The following is a 21,102-nucleotide window of genomic DNA, read 5'->3' as shown; positions in this document are numbered from 1 at the left end:
TAGGGCATCCTAGGGCTGTGGGAAGTTTAAAAATAACTTGATGAAAGTATCTGGACCACATGAAAGATCAATCTCATTCTGCTATTTTCCAAAGCCTTTTTTTATACTTCTGCATGAGCCTTCAAAAGTGTTGTGGTTTCTTTAAAATGTCAAATGTCAAAGTGGTTGCTCATGATATCATTGAAATGTGAGACCAGTTGGCAAATCTAAACACAGTTACTGTAAATTAATAGTGTTAATATGTTCATAGTTTAGAAAGAGGGGTTATTCTTATCATCTTGTTCTGATAATGCATTGATAGTGTGAGCTTATATATTGAACTTAAAACTTTGTGGATTCATCTTTGATCAACCTATTTTTTGATACTTTACTGTGTTTTAACATTACCTACTCATCTGTAATCCCAGTAGTAATATTGTGAGAGTTGGACTATAAGGAAAGCTTGAACACCAAATAATTGATGCTTTCAAATTGTGGTGTTGGAGAAGATTTTGAGAGTTCCTTGGATTGCAAAGAGATGGTATCAATCAATCCTAAAGAAAATCAGCTATGTCTGTTCTTCAGAAGGACAGATTCTGAAGCTTATCTGTTTGAATACTTTTTATCACCAAATGAGAAGAAAGGATTCATTGGAAAAGACCCTACTGTTGGGAAAGAGTGAAGCCAAAAGAAGAAGACGGGGCAGAAGATGAGCTGATTAGATAGTGTCATTGATGCAATAAACATGAATGTGGGCAAATAGTGGAGGACAGGGGCGCCTGGCTTGCTTATGGTCCATGAAGTCATGGGAATTGAAAATGACTTTATGATTGATCAACAAATCAATCTGTAAAATAAAGGTTGTGAATATATCTGTTTTATGGAAGATTTGGAAAGGCTAACAAAGTATCCCTTCTCTTATGATTGAAGCATGTTGTGGCTCAGCATGCACAAAAAATGATGTTGCTTAAGTACATAGATGACATAGATGCTGTTGAGGCCCAGCAGGAGCCGTTGGAGCTGCCACCAGAGTCCGACAGCGAGGGGCCCTATGAGTTGGCCCTGGAGGATGTGGAGGACCCTGGACAGGATTCCGACTCCAAGCAGGGTGCAGAGAGACTGGTTGGCCACCAGGTGGCACCTAAGCCTTGGATCAGTGGGGAGGAGACAAGAGAGAGTGATCCAGAAATCAACAGTGAGTTGTTCTGGATGCATGCCGTCGAAGGGCTACTCGGCGTCAAGAACAACTACGTAATTACAGGAGGTAATTACGTTCAGCTGATGGTCATTAAGCTCCTCTCCAGACTATAAAAGAGACTGCCTGTGCCACGCCGTTCTTGTAGAAGTTAACGCTTGGACTAAAGAGAAACGAACTTGGAGGGCTGGATTGCTGCCAGAGTTTGTTTGCATTGCTGCCAAGGTTTGTCGGACTTGCTGCCAAGGTCCTTATCTGTTTGTTTATTTGGCTTTCAGCCACCGAGAGTCTGGTCTTGTTATTAAATGACATTCCATTTTACGCTTGTCTCAGCTTTCGTTACTGAACGGAGGAGGGGGTCAGAACAGATGACTATACAAATAGTCCTCAATTTATGATTATAGTTGAATCCAACATTTCCATTGTTAAGCAAGGCTGCTGTTGAATGAGTTTTGCCCCATTTTACTATCTTTCTTGCCACAGTTGTTGTGATTCATTGCAGTTATTAAGATAGTCACATTGTTAGGTGAACCTATTGACTTGTCAGAAAGTCACAAAAGGTGATCATATGACCCATGACACTGTAACCATTATAAATACATGTTAGTTGTCAAGTGTTGGAATTTTGATAGTATTAACAATGGAGATGCTGAAACAGCCATAAGTATGAAAAACAGTCATAAGTTACCTTTTTCAGTTCCATTGTAACTTTACACTGTCACTAAGGGGTCAGCAACCTTAAACACTGAAAGAGCCAGTTGGACCCGTTGGACCGGGAGCCACGAAACCCTTTTGACATCTAAAATGCCTACCGGCGGTCAAAAAGCTCAATAAATCATGTGCTGGTAGGTGTCGCACATTGGCGGTTGTGACGCATATTTTGAGCGACGGAGCTGCAGCAGAGGGATGAAAGAGCAAAATGCGGTTTCAGAGTTGAGGGTTCCCGACCCCTGGACTATATGAATACTTATAAGTCAAGTACTATCTGTACTATGTCCCAAAGGTGCTTTTTCAAGAGGCAACTGGGCTTTCTGATTTTTCTTTTTCAGAGATGAAGAAGCATCTTGGATGAGAATCAAAACATCTTAAAAGAAAAAACCAGAAAAAGCATCTTTGGGACATAGTGAACTGGGTGACTTAGAATCTCCATAGATACCTGTATTATGCAATGGATAAACAATGGCTTTTTAGCCAAATGTCTTATCAATATAGGCAGCAACATAACTAGTCGATTTAGCTGTAAACATTTGTTTTATCTCTAGAGTCAGATATTTTTCTACAATTAAGAATTTGTTAGCCATTTATGTAATTCTGAGGTTTGTGATTTGAATCCTGCTCTGTGCCTGTAAATAATTAAGCAACTGGCTGTCCCATAGCTGTTCGTACTGAGGATTTTTGGCAGTAAATAGTAAATAAACTGCTGCCAGCTTCGGAATGTCATGGCAAAAATGACAATAGAATATGATATAATAATTTCAGAAATCATAGTGAGGCGCTCCCTGTACACATTTAGGAATGCCCTCCAAATATTTCCTTATAATTATTATGTATATGTTAGCTGTTGTGGCCCGGCAGGAGCCGTTGGGGTCTTATGAGTTGGCCCTGGAGGAGGTGGAGGACCCTGGACAGGGTTCTGACTCCAAGCAGTACGAGGAGAGACTGGTTGGCCACCAGGTGGCGTCTGAGCCTTGGATCAGTGGGGAGGAGACAAGAGTGAGTGATCCAGAAAACACCTGTGAGTTGTTTCGGGATGCACACCATCTAAGGGCTAGTCAGTGTCAAGAACAACCGCGTAATTACAAGAGGTGATTACGCTCAGCTGATGCTCATTAAGATCCTCTCCTGATTATAAAAGAGACTGCTTGTGCCACGCCCTTCTGCAGAAGTCAACGTTAAGGATTAACAAGAAACAAACTTGGCAGGCTGGATTGCTGCCAGAGTTTGTTTGCATTGCTGCCAAGTTTTGTAGGACTTGCTGCCAGAGTGCTTATCTCTTTCTTTATGTGGCTTGCAGCCAACAAGAGTCTGGACTGATTAAAAGAAACATTCTCATTTACGTTGGTTTCAGCTTTCGTTCCTGGACAGAGAAGGGTGTGTGTGAACAGTTAGCCTTATGCTGTTTCCATCTCATAGGCACTTTGGCATATTTCACTTTGTTTGTCCATCAAATCTAATCTATAAAGAGAATGAATGAATGAATGAATGAATGAATGCAATGAATGAATGAATAAATGAATGAATGAATGAATTAATTAATTAATTAATTAATTAATTAATTAATTAATGAACTGCATTCAGCCTTGCCACTAGACATTTTTTAACAATGTGTTTCTTGCAGAATTATAAATTATCTTGAAGAATAATTGTTTTGAATATCCAAGCAATACTTTTTCTGGTTTTTATTTAAAGACAAAATGGCACCCACATTTTGGACTGAAATATTTCATTGATTTTTTTAAAGAAGAAGATACAGTTGCAAGAAAAAGTATGTGAACCTCCTTTACGTGGAGTTTTGCATGAATTGGTCATAAAATGTGCTCTGAACTTCATCTAAGTCACAACAATAGAAAAACACAGTCTGCTGAAAATAATACTACACAAACATTAGATGTTGCCATGGGTTAATTACACATAACATGTAAACATTCACAGTGCAGGGAGGAAAAAGTATGTGAACCTTTGGACTTAATAACTGGTTGACCCTCCTTTGGCAGCAATAACCTCAACCAACTTCCTGTAGTTGCAGATCAGACCTGTAAAACGATCTGGACTAATTTTGGACCACTCCTCTTCACAAAACTGTTTCAGTGTAGCAGTATTCTTGGGATGTCTGGTGTGTATCGCTCTCTTAAGGTCATGCCACAGCATTTCAATCGGGTTGAGTTCAGGAGTCTGACTGGGCCACTTCAGAGGGCGTATTCTGTGCTGTTGAAGCCATTTTGTGTTGAGTTACTTGTATGCTTTGGGTCATTGTCCTGTTGCATCACCCATCCTCTGCGGAGCTTCAGTTGGCGGACAGATGGTCGTACGTTTTCCTGCAAAATGTCTTCATAAACTCTGGAATTTATTTTCCCATCAATGACAACAATCCATCCAGGTCCTGAGGCAGCAAAGCAGCCCCAAACCATGATGCTCCGTCCGCAATGTTTTACAGTGGGAATGAGGTTTTGATGTTGGTGTGCTGTGCCTTTTTTTCTCCACACATAGTGTTGTGTGTTTTTCCCAAAGAACCCAATTTTGGTTTCATCTGTCCACAGTATATTTTGCCAGTAGTGCTGTGGAACATCCAAGTGCTCTTTTGCAAACTTCAAACATGCTGCAATATTTTTTTGGGACAACAATGGTTTCCTCTGTGGTGTCCTCCCATGTACTCCATTCTTGTTTAATGTTAATGTAGATGTGTCAACAAAAATGTTAGCATGTGCCAGAGATTTCTGTAGGTCTTTAGCTGACACTCTAGGATTCTTATTTACCGCATGAAGCATTCTGCGCTGTGCTCTTGCAGTCATTTTTACAGGACGACCACACCTAGGTAGAGTAGCAACAGTGCTAAACTTTCTCCATTTGTAGACAATCTGTCTTACTGTGAACACATGAACATCAAGGCTTTTGGAGATACCTTTGTAACCTTTCCAGCTTCATGCAAGTTAACAATTCTTGATCGTAGGTCTTCTGACAGCTCTTTTCTGTGAGGCATGGTTCACATGAAACAGTGTTTCTTGAAACCAGTAAACCCAAAACAAGTGTGTGTGTTTTTAAAGGGCAGAACAGCTGTCAGCAACACATGCAATATCATCACACTGATTGGAGTCAAGATTGGCTCACTCCTGGCTCCAATTAGCTCTTGGAGAAGTCATTAGGCTAGGGGCTCACATACTTTTTCCTTCCTGCACTGTGAATGTTTACATGTTATGTGCAATTAAATCATGGCAACATCTAATATTTGTGTAGTATTATTTTCAGCAAACTGTGTTTTTCTATTGTTGTGACTTAGATGAAGTTCAGAGCACATTTTATGACCAATTCATGCAAAACTCCATGTAATCCCCAAGGGGGTCACATACTTTTTCTTGCAACTGTATATAGAAAAATAAATATTGGATGTTGAAATAGTTTCTCTAATGGAATGTGATCATGTTGCTTTGTGAACTGTATCCTGTATCACCATCTCTTCGGTTCTATACTGTACACCAGGCTATTACTGATCATTAACAGTGCCTGAGCACTTCATAAGTGCTAATGGATTCTCTCCATCAAGCATACTTCTATGGTATTAACTGGAGGAAAGTAAGATACTCAGATATATTTTTATATTGATTCTCAGCATTTTATTTAATCTGTTAATATAATAAAGAGAATATTCTTCAAAATATGTATCAACAGCTGCAATGATTTTCTTCCTTCCTGTATATGTTCTTCAGAAGTTAATTAAAAGATGATTTAAAAATTACACTAAGAATTACATGAATTTCTTTTTGCTATTTTTAACGAATGCATGAGAAATGTCTAGCTTTCATTCACCTTGCTGTATTTTTTATAACAGAAAAGGATTCCTGTTATATCCTCTCTCCACCAGACACTCATACTCACTTACCCCCTTCTCCCTCAAACCAGCAGCTTCACAGCTAGGCTAGCAAGATCAACTATTGCAAATGCCATTGAGGGTGTTGTGTGCTATATTGATATTTTCCCCCCACTGGGAACATTTCGAATCCATGCGTCTTGAAAAGCTGTTCAGATTGATCTTCAGAGAGCCTTTTAACACCCGAAGTAGCAGGAATGATGATTTCATAAGCAATGCTGCTACTTTATCATGAGCTAGAGCAATGATTCACCTAACTCGGTACCATCTCCCCAACTAGCTTTGGCCTCCTGGAACTGCTTCCTCAGAATTACTTTGTAGGGTCTTGTCATTTAAAGGTGGAACATTAACCCTTTGACTTCATTCATGCGTAATTCTAGGAACAGCCTTAATAGTAGAACAGAGGAAAGGGTATCTAATGCTTCTTCCGTAAAAGACTAGGAATAGGTGTAGGCAGAAAATTAAAGAGAAGCTGAGCATCCTAGCCAAAGTGAGTGATAGATAGTGCAGAAGATACAAACAGCTACTGTCAGCTACTTCAGCACTTGGGGCAGCCCTTGAAGAGCATTTGGAGACTTCAGCTCATCCAGAATGCAGCTGCGCGAGCGATTGTGGGTGCACCTCGGTACACCCATGTTACACCTATCCTCCGCGAGCTGCACTGGTTACCGATTGGTCTCCGGATACGCTTCAAGGTGCTAGTCGTCACTTATAAAGCCCTTCATGGTATTGGACCTGGATACTTGAGAGACTGCCTGCTGCCAATTACCTCCCAAAGACCCATTAGATCACACAGAGCAGGCCTCCTCCGGGTTCCGTCTACCAGCCAATGTCATCTGGCTACTATCCGGGGGAGGGCCTTCTCTGTGGCGGCTCCAGCCCTTTGGAACGAACTCCCCGCAGAGATTCGAACCCTCACCTCTCTCCAGGCCTTCCGAAAAGCTGTTAAAACCTGGCTGTGTCGGCAGGCCTGGGGTCGATGAGTTCCCTTCCCCTCTCGAACCGTGTGGCTGTTGGTTGTTTTAAATGCCCTGTATTTTTGTAGTTTTTGTGTTTTTCCCTCCCCCTCCTTGGGTTTGTGAGCCGCCCTGAGTCCCGCAGGGAATAGGGCGGCATATAAATAAAATGAAACTCAAACTCAAAGACTTACCTAAACTGAAAGTGATTGTTTTCCTAAGCAAGGTTTATTGTGATGAATGGGATGAATAGAATAGAAAAACAGAGTTGGAAGGACCTTGGAGGTCTTCTAGTCCAACCTTATGCTTAGGCAGTAAACCGTATAACATTTCAGACAAATAGTTGTCCAATCTCTTCTTAAAAATTCCAGTGTTGGAGCATTCACTCCAACCTAAGAGGCAAGTTGTTCCATTGATTAATTGTTCTAACTGTCAGGAAATTTCTCCTCAGTTCTAAGTTGCTTCTCTCCTTAATTAGTTTCCATCCACTGCTTCTTCTTCTACCCTCAGGTACTTTGGATAATAGTTTGACTCCAACATCTTTGTGGCAGCCCCTGAGATATTGGAACACTGGTATCATGTCTCTCCTAGTCCTTCTTTTCATTAAACTAGACATACCCAGTTCCTGCAACTGTTCTTCATATGTTTTAGTCTCCAGTCCCCTAATCATCTTTGTTGCTCTTCTCTGCACTCTTTCTAGAGTCTCCACATCTTTTTTACATCATGGCAACCAGAACTGCATGCAGTATTCCAAGTGTGGCCTTACCAAGGCTTTATAAAGTGGTATTAACCATGTGATCTTGATTCCCCCTGTTTCCCCCTCTGCGGAGGGGGGGGATGAAAATAGCCTCCAAAGGCTCCAGAGGCCATCTAGAGGATGGAAACGGATCCGTTTCCAGCCTTCCCAAACTTCCAGTGGGCCCTTTTTTGCCCTCTCAAAGCCATGTGTGCCCTGCACCCACCTGCATCCAAAACGGACTCCTGGGAAGAGAGGAGTGGATGGGGCTAGCCTAAGGTGACCAGATTTTCAGATTGGAAAAGAGGGACACCCTTTACCGGGGGGGGGGGGGGGGCTGGGCTTGATTAAAAAAATTTTTTTTGTCAAAAGGTCACCCCAGGACACTGAAACCAGCATAAATACGAATCTGTTGCCAAACCAAATTTTGATCACGTGACCATGAGGTCGCTAAGTGTGAAAAATGGTCGCAACGGTCGCTAAGTGTGAAAAATGGTCATCAGTCACTTTTTTCAATGCCATTGTAACTTTGGTCACTAAATGTTTTCCCCCTCCTCGAGACTCCTCACTTCTTCCTTCATTCCTCTTGCTGATCTACCTTCACCTTATCTGTCTTCTGCTCTTTCCCTCTCTTCCTTCCTTCCTCCCTCCTTCCATCCTCTTCTTTCCTCACTCACTCCCTTCCTCCTTTTTTCTCTTCCTTCCTCCTTCCATTCTTTATACGATATAAAATTCAATGAGGGTGAAACACACCAAATCTGGCAAAGCTGCCTTGCACCAACCTGGCCTGCCCATAGAATAGCAGCCACTTTGAGACACATAAACCTGGTCTGAACATATTGCATCACAAAGATTTGCAAAGATCACATTTGCAAAAAGGAACATTTCTTGTAGTAAATACATTTTATAAACAATTTAAAAGTAAAAATCCCCCCAAAATAATAAAAAAGGTATTCTATAAATAAAAGAAATCCTTAAAAACCATTGTTAAGTATTACACCAGCAATAATTTATACTGTCACCATTTCAAACTATCATCAGAAATACGAATCTGTTGCCAAACATCAACATTTGGATCGCGTAACCATGAGGATGCCACAACGGTCGCTAAGTGTGAAAATGGTCGCTAAGTGTGAAAAATGGTCATCAGTCACTTTTTTCAATGCCATTGTAACTTTGGTCACTAAATGTTTTCCCCCTCCTCGAGACTCCTCACTTCTTCCTTCATTCCTCTTGCTTATCTACCTTCACCTTATCTGTCTTCTGCTCTTTCCCTCTCTTCCTTCCTTTCTCCTTCCATCCTCTCTTCTTTCCTCACTCACTCCCTTCCTCTTTTTTTCTCTTCCTTCCTCCTTCCATTCTTTCAGCTTCATTTCTTTTGCCTATCTACCTTCTCTGTCTTTCTGCTCTTTCCATTTCTTCGCTTCTGTTCCTTCCTTCTTCCCTCCTTTCCTATTTCTTCCTTCTTCCTTCCTTCTGCCTATCTACCTTCACCTTCTCTGTCTTTCTACTCTTTCCCTGTCTTCCCCTTTCCTCCCTCCCTCCCTTCTTTGCTTTCTAGTTCCATCTTTTCTTCTTTCCTCTCTCCCTCTTTTTCTTTTTTCCTTCCTTCCTCCTTCCTCTTGCCTATCAACTTTTTTATTTTTTTTTTGTTACATAGACGACACATACCCACAACAATAAAAACAAAACAAAAAGAAAAAAACCCATCATCACATATAGCATGTCATTTGGTTACAAGTGTTTTAACATTTATCATTCTTATACATTTATTATTTCATTTAATAGGTTATAATATACAGTTTGGGTTGCTTTGTTTACCATCCCTTCCTCCTGTTATAACACCACCTTATTTTCCCTTTCTTTTCTCCCTTCCTCCCTTCTCTACTTTCTTCCTTCCTGCTCTCCTTTCCCTTCCTTCTTCCCTTACCTTTCTCCTACTCCTGCTCTTCCTCTTCCCCTTTCTACCCTCTCTCCCCCCTTCTCTCCTTTCCATCCTCCTCTCCTTACCTCTTTCTTCTTTCCATCATCCTTTCATTCTCTCCTCCTTTCTCCCTTTCTCCCAACTCCCTTTCTGGGAGTTGAAGTCCACACACTTTCAAGTCTCCAAGGTGGAGAAAGACTGATCTATCTAATTAATATAATTATTTCTCCCTCTCTTTTTCACTCTCTTTCCAGCGCACACATGCAAATGCATAGGGCAGCCCACCTCACACACAGGTAACTCCGGACGGCTTGCGGGAAGAGGACAGCCTACCACTCACCCACGCGGGGGGGGGGCAGGATTTCGCCAAGAAAAGTTAACTTTCCTGCGAAAGGGGCCGGCAGCCTCTCAGCTCTTCCCGGCTGGGAAGACCTCCCCCCACTTCCACTCCTGCGACCCTCCTCCCGCCTCCTCGGAGCTTCAAGCAAGCTAACTGGGAAGGCTGGGAAAGAAGAAGAAACGGAGGCGCGAGGTCAGCGGTCCTTGGGGGCGCGGCGGAAGCGCTCCTTTCCCAGCTCTGCTGCCGTTGCGGGCGGAAGGGGAGGAGGAGGAGGAAGAAGGTAAAGCGGCGGGGCGGTCCCTGCAGCCGCCGACACGGGAAAGGTGCGCTTTGACAGGGCTCCCACAGCCCTGCCAAAGCGCCCATTTCCCGGCTCGGCCGCCGTTGCTGCTGCTCATGGCAGAAGGGGAAGAGGAGGAGGAGGAAGAGAAAGCGGTGGGGCGGTCCCTGCAGCCGCCGACGCGGGAAAGGTGCGCTTTGACAGGGCTCCCACAGAGGACTCCTGCCTCTTCGTGCATGGGATCGCTGCCTCCGAGAGCGTGGGAGCGGCCGCAAGGAGTCCGTTCGTGCAGCGCCCCAACCTCTTCTCCTGCCTCTTCGTGCATGGGATCGCTGCCTCCGAGAGCGTGGGAGCGGCCGCGAGGAGTCCGTTCGTGCAGCGCCCCAACCTCTCCTCTCACGAACGGACTCCACGGAAGGAAGAGACATCGGGACAGCAGCGGGGAGGCCCAGAAGCGAGGGGATGTTCTCTGCTGGCGTCCGCCGCTCCCCCGACCTCTCTTCCTTCCGCGGCGAATCCCATGGATTCACGAACGGACTCCACGGAAGGAAGAGACATCGGGACAGCAGCGGGGAGGCCCAGAAGCCAGAGGACGTTCTCTGCTGGCGTCCGCCGCTCCCCCGACCTCTCTTCCTTCCGCGGCGAATCCCCGTGGAGATTCGTACCCTCACCACCGTCCAGGCCTTCCGCACAGCCCTCAAGAACTGGCTAGCCCGTCAGGCCTGGGGACAAGGATAGTTGCTCCTCCCGAATGATGAATGTATGTTGCTTATTACTTTTATTATATGTATCTATGTCACTGTTTGTACTTCCCCCCCCCCTGATTTTATGTGAGCCGCCCTGAGTCCCCTCAGGGAAAAGTGTTAACAAATGTTAACAAATGTTAATAAAATCAAATCAAAATCAAATTCACGAACGGACTCCACGGAAGGAAGAGAGATCGGGACAGCAGCGGGGAGGCCCAGAAGCGAGGGGACATTCTCTGCTGGCGTCCGCCGCTCCCCCGATATCTCTTCCTTCCGCGGCGAATCCCATGGATTCACGAACGGACTCCACGGAAGGAAGAGAGGTCTGGTCTGGGCAGCACGCACAGAGCGGGAAAGGCAGCACCAAAGCCTGGCCGCGAGCGAGGGAGCGCGCGGTGAGCAGCGACGCCGGGCTGCTTCCTCCTCTGCCGCGTGCAAAGCTGGGCTGCTTGCCTTCCCCCCCCTCCTCCTCCTCCGCGAGCAACGCAACACGGGGCTGCTTGCCTTCCACCCCTCCTCCTCCTCCGCCGCGTGCAACGCCGGGCTGCTTGCCTTCCCCCCTCCTCCTCCGCGAGCAACGCAACGCCGGGCTGCTTGCCTTCCACCCCTCCTCCTCCTCCTCCGCGAGCAACGCCGGGCTGCTTCCCCCTCCTCCCCCTCCTCAGCCGCGAGCGAGGGAGCACGCGGCGACCAGCAACGTCTCCTCCCCCCAGCGCCTCCCGATTCCCACGGTACCAAATTAATTAGACAATACAAAACATACTCACCACCAGTGAGTAAGCGCAGCAGCTGCAACCCCAACAAGAAAGAAAGACGAAATAAAATGGAGAACTCGCACATGCGTCCTCAGCTAAGGAGTCCAGCCAATCAGTGAGCTGGTTGGCCAGCTCACTGATTGGCTGGAGTCCAGCCAATCAAATTAGTGAGCGGCAGGCTGGGCTGGCTTAAATTTGTAGGTAGCATAGAACGAAACGATGAGCCAGCCCAGCAGCTGATGGGTGGGAGCTGCCAGCGCCAAAAAAAGCGTGCCTTTTTAAAAAGCGGGCGGGACGCGGGAATATGCATCAAAAGGCGGGGGTGTCCCGCCAAAAGCGGGACGTCTGGTCACCTTAGGCTAGCCAGGAGTGGGATTTGAGGGGGGGGGTTCTCCAAAGTGCACAGAATCTTAGCTAGAGGTTCTCCCAAACCCCTGAGATTCCCTAGCAGCCCACCCCTGGACAGTTCCCTTCCTTTTTTATCCCTCCCCAGCTATTGTGACGTGGGTGGTCAACAGGACAAGATAATTAAAAATGTCAGGATGATGGCTTTAACTAAGAGTTTGAAAAGCCCACCATTTTCTAGAGTATTGAAAATATGATTCATGTAAAACAGGGATGTCAGGGGTGGAAATTCAGCCCTGTGCTTGATGAAGGATGGACCATGGTTTTACCTTGAAGTATACTTTATAATTAAGAAAAATAAACCTGAGATATATGGAATGGAATGGAATGGAATTTTATTATTTATATGCCGCCCTTCTCCGGGAGGACTCAAGGTGGCGAACAATTCAAAAGGGGGAAAAGGGGGAACATAAAAACGAAATACAGATAATAAAATAAGCAACAGTCGCACAACCATACATGTCGAGAGGGGAGGGAACTCATCACCCCCAGGCCTGCTGGCAAAGCCAGGTTTTGACAGCTTTTCGGAAGGCCTGGAGAGAGGTGAGGGTCTGAATCCCTGTGGGGAGTTCATTCCAGAGGGCCGGAGCTGCCACAGAGAAGGCCCTCCCCCGGGTAGTAGCCAGATGGCATTGGCTAGTAGATGGAACCCGGAGGAGGCCAACCCTGTGAGATCTAATGGGTCTGTGGGAGGTAATTGGCAGCAGGCGGTCTCTCAAGTATTCTAAGAAAACACATTTTATTGTAAAATAAATAACAAACTTACTAGCTAATAACTACATTTTGGCAAAGTTCCTAGCCTACCTCCTCAGCAGGCAAACAAAAAAAGTGAAAGAGAAAGAAGGCAAAATGGACATGCATAGTAGAGTTTTACAGACAAGAGTCAGTCTACCGTATGTCTCAGAGTATAAGTATAAGACAAGGGAATCATAAGCAAAACAGGTATCAATAGCAAAGTTGTTTTAATTAGCAGAATGAGAAGGAATCAGAGAATGTGGAATGGCAGTAAAAGCAATAATAAGAAGAAAGAATAGAACATTAATAAAAAGCAAATTTGAGAAGAAAAATCAAGGTACAAAATACAGCTAACAATGTTGATATGCTTTAAAAAAAACTATAAATTTGCACAAGTAGTGAGTAGGTCAATGATACCTTTGTAGGCATTTATATTGTGCTAAGTCTTGATATTATTTTGGAGGCTTGGCTACCTCAGTTGCTGTGATTTGATGATGGTACCTAGGCTGATGCTCAATCCAGATTTTGGCTACCATTTGGATTAACATTGGATCCAAATATTAATTCCTCCTTTATTTTTACCATTCTTGGCTATGGATGGGTATCCTAGTGTCAATTTTTTCCTTATAGGGATAGTTTCATCCTCCATTGTTTGCACAAGTGGATATCTCCACACACCCTTCCCAGGCTCCCTCCTTTGATGGCAATGCAAATTCCATTCTGTCTTTATTTTCTCTCATTGTACCATTAATGCTTTGATGCTGGAATGATTAAAGCAGAGGGAACAGATTGCTTCTCCACTTCTGTGTTTCACTGTAAATCTATGGAAAGTTTCAAGCAAAGAACTGATGATTTAGCTTCAAAGGACTACTCCTGGAAACTATAGGTTCATTTCAATATGCCAACGTTGCACTTTAAAGATTTAAGGGGGAAAGGAGGGAGAAAAGAGTGACTTTAGCACTACTGTATGGGTTGAAAAGTTAAGGAAGCATGTTTTACCTAGCTTGGATACAAACCAAAAGCATTTAAAGGTTGAAGGAGGAGTTTTGGGAGGGAAATTAAACAGTTGATTCATTGTTGGATCAACCACTAGATTAAAAAGTGGCAGCTAAACCAGCATGAAACATAACAGCCTGGTGTCAGCTTTAACAGGTGCACTAGACAGGAAATATGATCAGATGAGCTAATTGTGGTTTATTGTAGGCTACATTAACATAATCTTGTAAGTATGAAAATACTATTCTTCTTTACATCTTGAGAAATTAAGGGGAGACTTTTTTTTTTGCCTTGCCCTCTGTTTAGCTCTGGAATATACTGTCTCTTATCTCTTATTTAACAACCATTCTAGGCAACCCTTTCTGGCTCAGATTTCCCAGGTCACTCCCACATACCATTACATCTGTTGCTTAGTGCAGAATTTTTATTTATATTTTAATCCTGCCTTTATTATTTTTGTGAATAACTCAAAGTTGCAACAAACCTGATACTTCTTCTGTTTTTTTCCACAACAATAGCCCTGTGAAGTGGGTTAGGGTGAGAGAATGGGACTAGTCCAAAGTCACCGTTCTGACTTTCATGCCTAAGACAGAACTCACAATCTGCTGATTTCTAGCTTCATGTCTTAACAACCACACCAAACCAGCTATGTCATAATCACCAGTACCTTAACATGATACCATTACCAAAGTGATATACCACTGCTATATATAGCAGTGACCAGGCTAAATGAGCATGTTTGATATTATAACCTACCAGAGCTGAAGTTGTCATTAAACCAGAAGGACATTTTGCAAGCCTTCTGGTTAAAAGAGTTTGACAAGGTTTAGGATAGAGGATAACAGGGGTGAAGTGGAGCTTCAAAACATGGAGGGAGGTTTATTTGTGATGGGAGGAGTGGGATATATCATTTCTGCCTGAATTCAAATACATTAGGAGTGATCCTTGCTGGAGTTGACACAAGCAACAAGTCAGGTCTCTTCTCAGTATGAACTATAAAGCAGTTTTAGTCTCTGGCTTAAACCATTACCCCACTTGTTTCTAACCATGGCATGAACATCCCCATTATGCTATCATGTCATCAAGGGTTATTAACTTCTCAGTCCATAAATGCAAAAGTCTTGAATCATTCTTAACTGGAGCAGGTTTGCTAAAGGTGTGTTTTGTCCCTGACAAGGACAGCATCAGCGTGCATAAAACCCATCCTGCTTTATTACCTCTTTTCTTGGAGAGAAGTCAGAAGACTGGAAATAGAAGGAATAGAAGTATATTTGGCATCCGCAAGAAAACAATCCATTCATGCTAAGATGGCCTTTAGCTGTTTCTAAGGTAGACGGAGAGCTCAGTTGTAGGGACAGGTCCTTTGTGTTGTATGTGAATGCAGGATTGTTTAAACAGAGTAATTTGAGAGAAGAGTAAAAAATACAATGAATCATATTGGAGAAAGAAATATTAAGAGGCCTGAAAACACAAACAAACACACAGGTATCTATAGAATATGGTTATAAAAAAATGAAGATGGTGGTCAAAACAGTATGGCCAAGAAGGAAGCGGGGCTGACGTTGCTACAACACGACATGCAATCTTAGGGCTCCAGGATTGCTGTTGATATCTCTGTTGCTGGACAGTCCTTTTGGAACTAAACCATCCCAAAGAGATGGTGATAGGGAAGGGCACATCCTGCTGATCTCAGGGGCATCGCAAAGCCCCTGATTGATACAGGAGAAGCTGTTCCTTCTGGCTACAAGAGAAGCAAAGTAGCCATTGAGGCTGCACAAGGTTGGGACAAACCCCTGAAATGGAAGTACAGCAGGAGAGAGAATGTGTCAAAATTGGTGAGATAAATTTTACTACTGGAGAAAAGAACACCCAAAAAGATTTAGAGCAAAATTAAAATTGAACATAGAAGAGAGCAAGTGGCAGATTAAACTGTATTAAAATTAGAATGTTATCTTTTTTTCCTTAACTTTGTTTTCTTTTTTTTTTAATGAATTCTTACAAATGCCTCTCACTTTTTAAATTGGACTGTTCTCTTTCTTCCTTCTTCTTCTATTTTTCCTTACTTTTTGTATTTGTGGAGCAAGAATCTCTTTTTGATAACGTTTGGGTGGATTTTACCTTTAAAAATTTTTTATCTGAAGCTTGGAACAGAGAAAGGGCTAAAAGCAGGAGAAAAAGAAGTAACACTGCCACCTAGAGTTTGGAGGCTTGGAAACACTAATTCCTATGAACATTTGATTTATATTTTATATCTCAAACTCCTTGACTTGGTTTACTGAAAGGAACAGTGTGAAGAGCATGATTTGTTTATACGAGTGCTCTTTTAGAGTATTATTAGTAGCTGGACTGGAGTAAAGAGAAATCCTGGACTTGAAAGAGTATAGTGAATTTGTTTTAAATTTAACAATAAGTCTTGGATAGTTTAGTGGCAGTGCTTACAAAATGGCGCAACATGAAGAAGAAAAGGAATTAACATTGCAAATAATTATGTTAGAAATTCAAAAAGTTCTAAGAAGCACAGAGAGAATAAGAGATTTGAGATTATAGAACGAAAAATGGAGGGAAGAGTTGAGAATATTTACAAAACTGATGAAATTTGAGGATAGAGTTCAAAATAACTGCAGAGAAATATGAACAAAGTGATAAGAAAATTATTGATATTGACAGCAAACTGAGAGTGGAGGGAAATTATATGGGTGAATTACTGAAAGGAGAGATCGACAAACTCGAACTCTATCCCAGACTTCAAAATATAGATGAAGAAAGGAGAGAAAATTTGACAGAAACAATGAGAGGAATTTTGGCAGAAGCACCAGTGATAACCAAAGGCAATATGATGGAAGGAACAGATGGAAGGTTTCAACTCTCTTTAAGATATGGGATGAACAACAAGTTGCTAAGAGAAGTCCACATAAGACTTATCAAGAAAACACTTAGAATACAGATTCTACAAATGGCAAGAGATATTGGACAGCACTACTACTGGAAGGATACAGGATAATGAAATGAAATGTTAAACTAAAATCAAGTTAAATTTAGTTAAACTTTGAGTATTATGTATAAGATAAAGCAATAATAATTAGTCAAATAAATAATTAACAATGATAACAATACATTTATATATGCTAGATTGATAATATGAAATTTTATATAAAGTGGGACTATGGAGATGAGGCAGAAACACATTGTTAGTGGGACCATAGAAATGAGGTTGAAAAGCTTTTTATAAAAGCTAAACAATTTTATATAGAATAAAATATAAAGATGTAATATCATTGGATGATTTTAGGACGATGTAATGGAATGCCATAATATAAATTTACTTAAAATTTAGTTATGCTTCACATAAAAAGAATGTAATAATAGATATACTCAATGAATGTTTAATAATTATAATAATTGTATACATATATATTAGATTGATGATATTAATAATGGGGGGAAACATGTAATTGGAAATTATTAGAGAGTGTTACTGTTCTGTCCCAAGCCTCTAATATATACTGACACAGACTTGGCTGTCTGCCAAAACTAAGGAGGGAGATAAGCAACCCCTTGGCTAGGAGCCCAGAAAATTATCTCTATGAAAATAAGGCTTGAACTCACAAAATTGTCCCAATCTTTCACTACGCCTGGATTAGTAAACTGTTGTTTCTTGCAAAATTGCCCTCCGTTCACCCCACCACCCCACCCCTCCAGGAGGGGCCAATCAGTAGCCAACTATTCCTATTTCCTTCTGTGAGCCTTTTTCCAAAGCTGCTCCCTCCTCCTCTCAGCCCTACACATACGTATGTCAGGGACAGCCTCTCTCTGTTCTTCCTCACTGCTCCCTGACTCAGACGCCACCTGGTAGCCAACAGGCCTCTCTAGTCCCTGCTCTGACTCCAAACACCCTCCAGAGTCTTCCTCAGCCTCCAGGGCAGTCCCATAGTGTTCATCGCTGTCAGATTCCAGCAACAGCGCAGCCTGCTGCTGTTGGGCCACAACAGTTATCAATACTAAAACAATAGAATGACTTAAAATAGGATATAAAAATACTTTATTATTGGATATATTGAAGATGATATAATGAACTATTGTAATATAAATGAATTTATATTTAGAATACCTTGTTTAAAATGAAGAAACAATAGTGATAATCAAACAAATGTGCTATAATAATAATGTATAGAAATATATTTGATTGATGACATGCTACTTTAGATAAAGTTTAAGCTGATGACTATGGAAAGAATGCACAAAAACCTTGTAACCAATTGACACACTGTACATAATTGAAGATGTTTTTATGTTATATGTCTTGTTTGTTTATGTTTGTTTAAAAATAAGAAAAAATATTATTAAAAAAACAGTACGGCCAAAACTTGTTTTTTATATGTGATGCCAATAAAATGGCACCAATCTGGATACCATTTTGGCTTATTTTACCATACCATGCACACACTCTTCCATTTAAAGTCCTGGTCTTAATGATAAATATCTAAATAGCCTTGCTCTATGCAGGCATGTTGTGCTTTAGCCCAGCCATCCAGGGATGACTGAGTTGTAGTTTAACACATGTGAAGATATTCAGCTGAGGAAGAATGGTTAAAACAAAAGCTGAGACTGTACTTAGACAGATTGTTCACTCATTAAGAGAGAATGTGAAATTTTGAATGGCACATACAAATAACAAAAAAAAAATGAGACTGTTACCAACCAAAGGTAGAAATATGTTTAATTGTTGGCAGATTGTTCAACTTCTTAAATTGTTGTAGGTCTTTTGTTAAAAAATGTAAATATCTTTTCACAGATAAAGCTAATTATGACTGTAACAGATGTTCTTAAAGGAAGGTCTCTCTACTTAACCCATGGGTAGCACAATACCCTCCATTTAAGTAAAAAAGTGGCTAGGTTATCTAGCTTCCTTTTCGTGGATGGCACCACACATTGCTCTTTTTCTTTTTTCTTTTGCATGAGGGGACTTAAGGGACAAAATGGGCCACTTAAATTTTGCAGGTGGTCATGAAATCTATTTCAGCCCTTAAATCTCTTCTGAAATCATCTCCAAGATCATTACTCCCCCTTCCCCTCACATCTTTTGATTGTGGCATCCCACAACTAGACCTTTAACATAGAATTTGCATAATTAAACAATCATTTAGGCAACAATGCTAGTTATCGGAAGAGAAAGCCTTAAAAAGTCTTTTTTGGCCTATTCAAAATTTATATAAACTGATATCCTGCTCATTTATTTTATCTGAGGATCTGAAATTGCTTGGGATAGCTGAGTTATCCCAAGGTAGGGCATCAGGACATCCACAAGAGAAGATGAAAACTATCCAGCCATGTGACATTTTCTAACCATTTTGTACATGGCTCTCACATTCAGATGCCCCACTGTATCTATAGAACCTAAATATATAGGAAGTTTTCCTACTATCCCCCTTCCCTCATCAGGCAAGCCTTCATATATTGGTCAAACCTTTGCCTTTATCTATTGTTCTGTAGTTTTCACTTGGATGCTTTCGTAGATTAAAGATACCAAGTAAACATCCATGATATTACACTATAAAAAGAACAAAATATGCCCCAAATGTAGCATTTGAAAATGAAGATGGCATGATACAGTCAGAAGACTTTTCTGCAACTCTAGCATGGCCAGAGAAAAGTTATGGTGGGCTTTTATTGCTTCAGGCCATCCAGGCCTCCCAAAGATGGATCAGTAACCATTTATCTCTGTTTGTTGCTGCTGGTCCAAACAGTAATGCTGGAGTAGGCAGTTCTGCAAATACCAAGGTCCCAAGTTATAAAAGGTGTTAGATTATATCCAGCGCCTTAAACTAGAGCTGAAAACAAATTGGCAAACAATTCATGATCCACCAAATTGGTGTTACATGTTCCTAACAATAGAAGCCATGTGCTGCATTTTGGACTATTGTAATTTCTGAAACGTTTTAAGGAGAGTGTGTATAGTGTGTAACAGTAGTCTAACTAAACACCAATAAAACACCAATATATGGCTTATAGTAGGTAGGTTCTCCTGCTCAGATAGGATCACAGATGAAAAATTCAAATAACCATTTGTTGGGGGGAAAAAACGAAGTTCCTGGTCCCAATTACCATCAGTAGGTGAGACTTACCCACACTATACTACTTAATTGCTATTAAATGTTGCAATACAGTAACACATTTCTTGCCATTTAAAAAAATCTTGCCTTATTTCTGACAACCACAGACAATAATTATTAACATGATTTTATAACTGGGCAAGAACCAGCATTAGCAGGCTTAAAAGACAGGCAAGCAGGCAGGCAGACAAATTTATTTTCTAAGCTTTCCTATTCAAGCTATTCAGGTTTTCAGGTGAGTGAGATTTCAAGTGAGTAAGTTGTTTCTCTAGACATTTAATTTTCTGAAGTTGATTTTAGTGGGGCATAGACCTGCAGTGGTTTTAAATGGGTCTCCTGGATATAGCCATGACTCAAATTTATAGCTTTTAAAATCTTTAAAAGGCTAGTATGATTGAAAGGTCCCTAATCAAATAAATAAATAAAAAACAATTCTGTGCATGTGGGAGAAAGAAAAGTATCTCAGGAAACCCCAGACCAACCCTTTTCTCTTAGATGTTCATACTGTAGGATGTGCAATGTATGCCAGAACTTTCAAACATGATTTATTTACCCATTATTTATTGAAATCATTTTCATCCTACTTTATAATATAGAATTCTGAAGGTCTAAATATTTTACACCAGGCACCATACATTCTAAAACTATATCAATAATAAAAACCATATATTAATTTATTTAATTTAAATCATTTTTTCTGCAACTCTCATTCCATTATCTGAAATCATGAGCAATAAATATAGAATTATAAAATGTATAATAAACAATATTGATGATAAACTTACATCAAGTTAATGCAATTTTATAATGTGTACATTAAATTGCAACTATCTATGCACAATTTACTTGGCAGTTAAGTTTCATAAAACTGAATGAGGCATACTTCAAACGAAACATTTTTTCTTTAAAAAGTCATTAAAACAGAATCTGTTTAATTCACAAGAAAGCAAAAATATCCCATTGCTTTGAAGCTATACATGTGAATAAAAAGCATTACTATTGGTATTTAATATTTAAACTGTCCCCCAGTTGTTTAAAAATTTTATGTAGCAAATAAAGTGCATGATTTTACTGCTTTTTCTATTCTGTTCCTGTTTTTTTGTTAAAAAAAAAATCTTTTTCCCTCTTGAGTACTCACCAAAATAGAAAAGCGACATATAATTCAAATAAACAAATAAATCCTAGAATAAATATACTGTATTTTTGAAACCACATACTTAATGTACACTTGGAAGGATAACATGAATTATTTTTCATTAGCTAATTATGCATCGTGACTACAAATTGGTTTTTGTTACTTTGAAAATAAACATCGTGGTTTGCCTTGGCAATTTGTCCATGCTTGGCTTCCAATTATAATGTT

The 21,102-nt window shown here is 41.1% G+C and overlaps 1 long non-coding RNA gene across 2 annotated transcripts in view; it reads left to right on the top strand.

The window, feature by feature from the left end:
- The window catches only part of LOC106541628 (uncharacterized), a 118,241-nt gene that overhangs the window by 62,720 nt on the left and 34,419 nt on the right, over positions 1-21,102 (top strand). The window lies entirely within an intron of this gene.

The sequence above is a fragment of the Thamnophis sirtalis genome, unplaced genomic scaffold (genome assembly GCF_051295495.1).
Source record: "Thamnophis sirtalis isolate CommonGarterSnake01/CBP01778 unplaced genomic scaffold, rThaSir2_p1.2 scaffold_4, whole genome shotgun sequence".
Taxonomy (NCBI): Eukaryota; Metazoa; Chordata; class Lepidosauria; order Squamata; family Natricidae; genus Thamnophis; species Thamnophis sirtalis.
The sequence above is the reverse complement of the archived record's forward strand: the minus strand, read 5'-3'. Positions and strand labels throughout refer to the sequence as shown.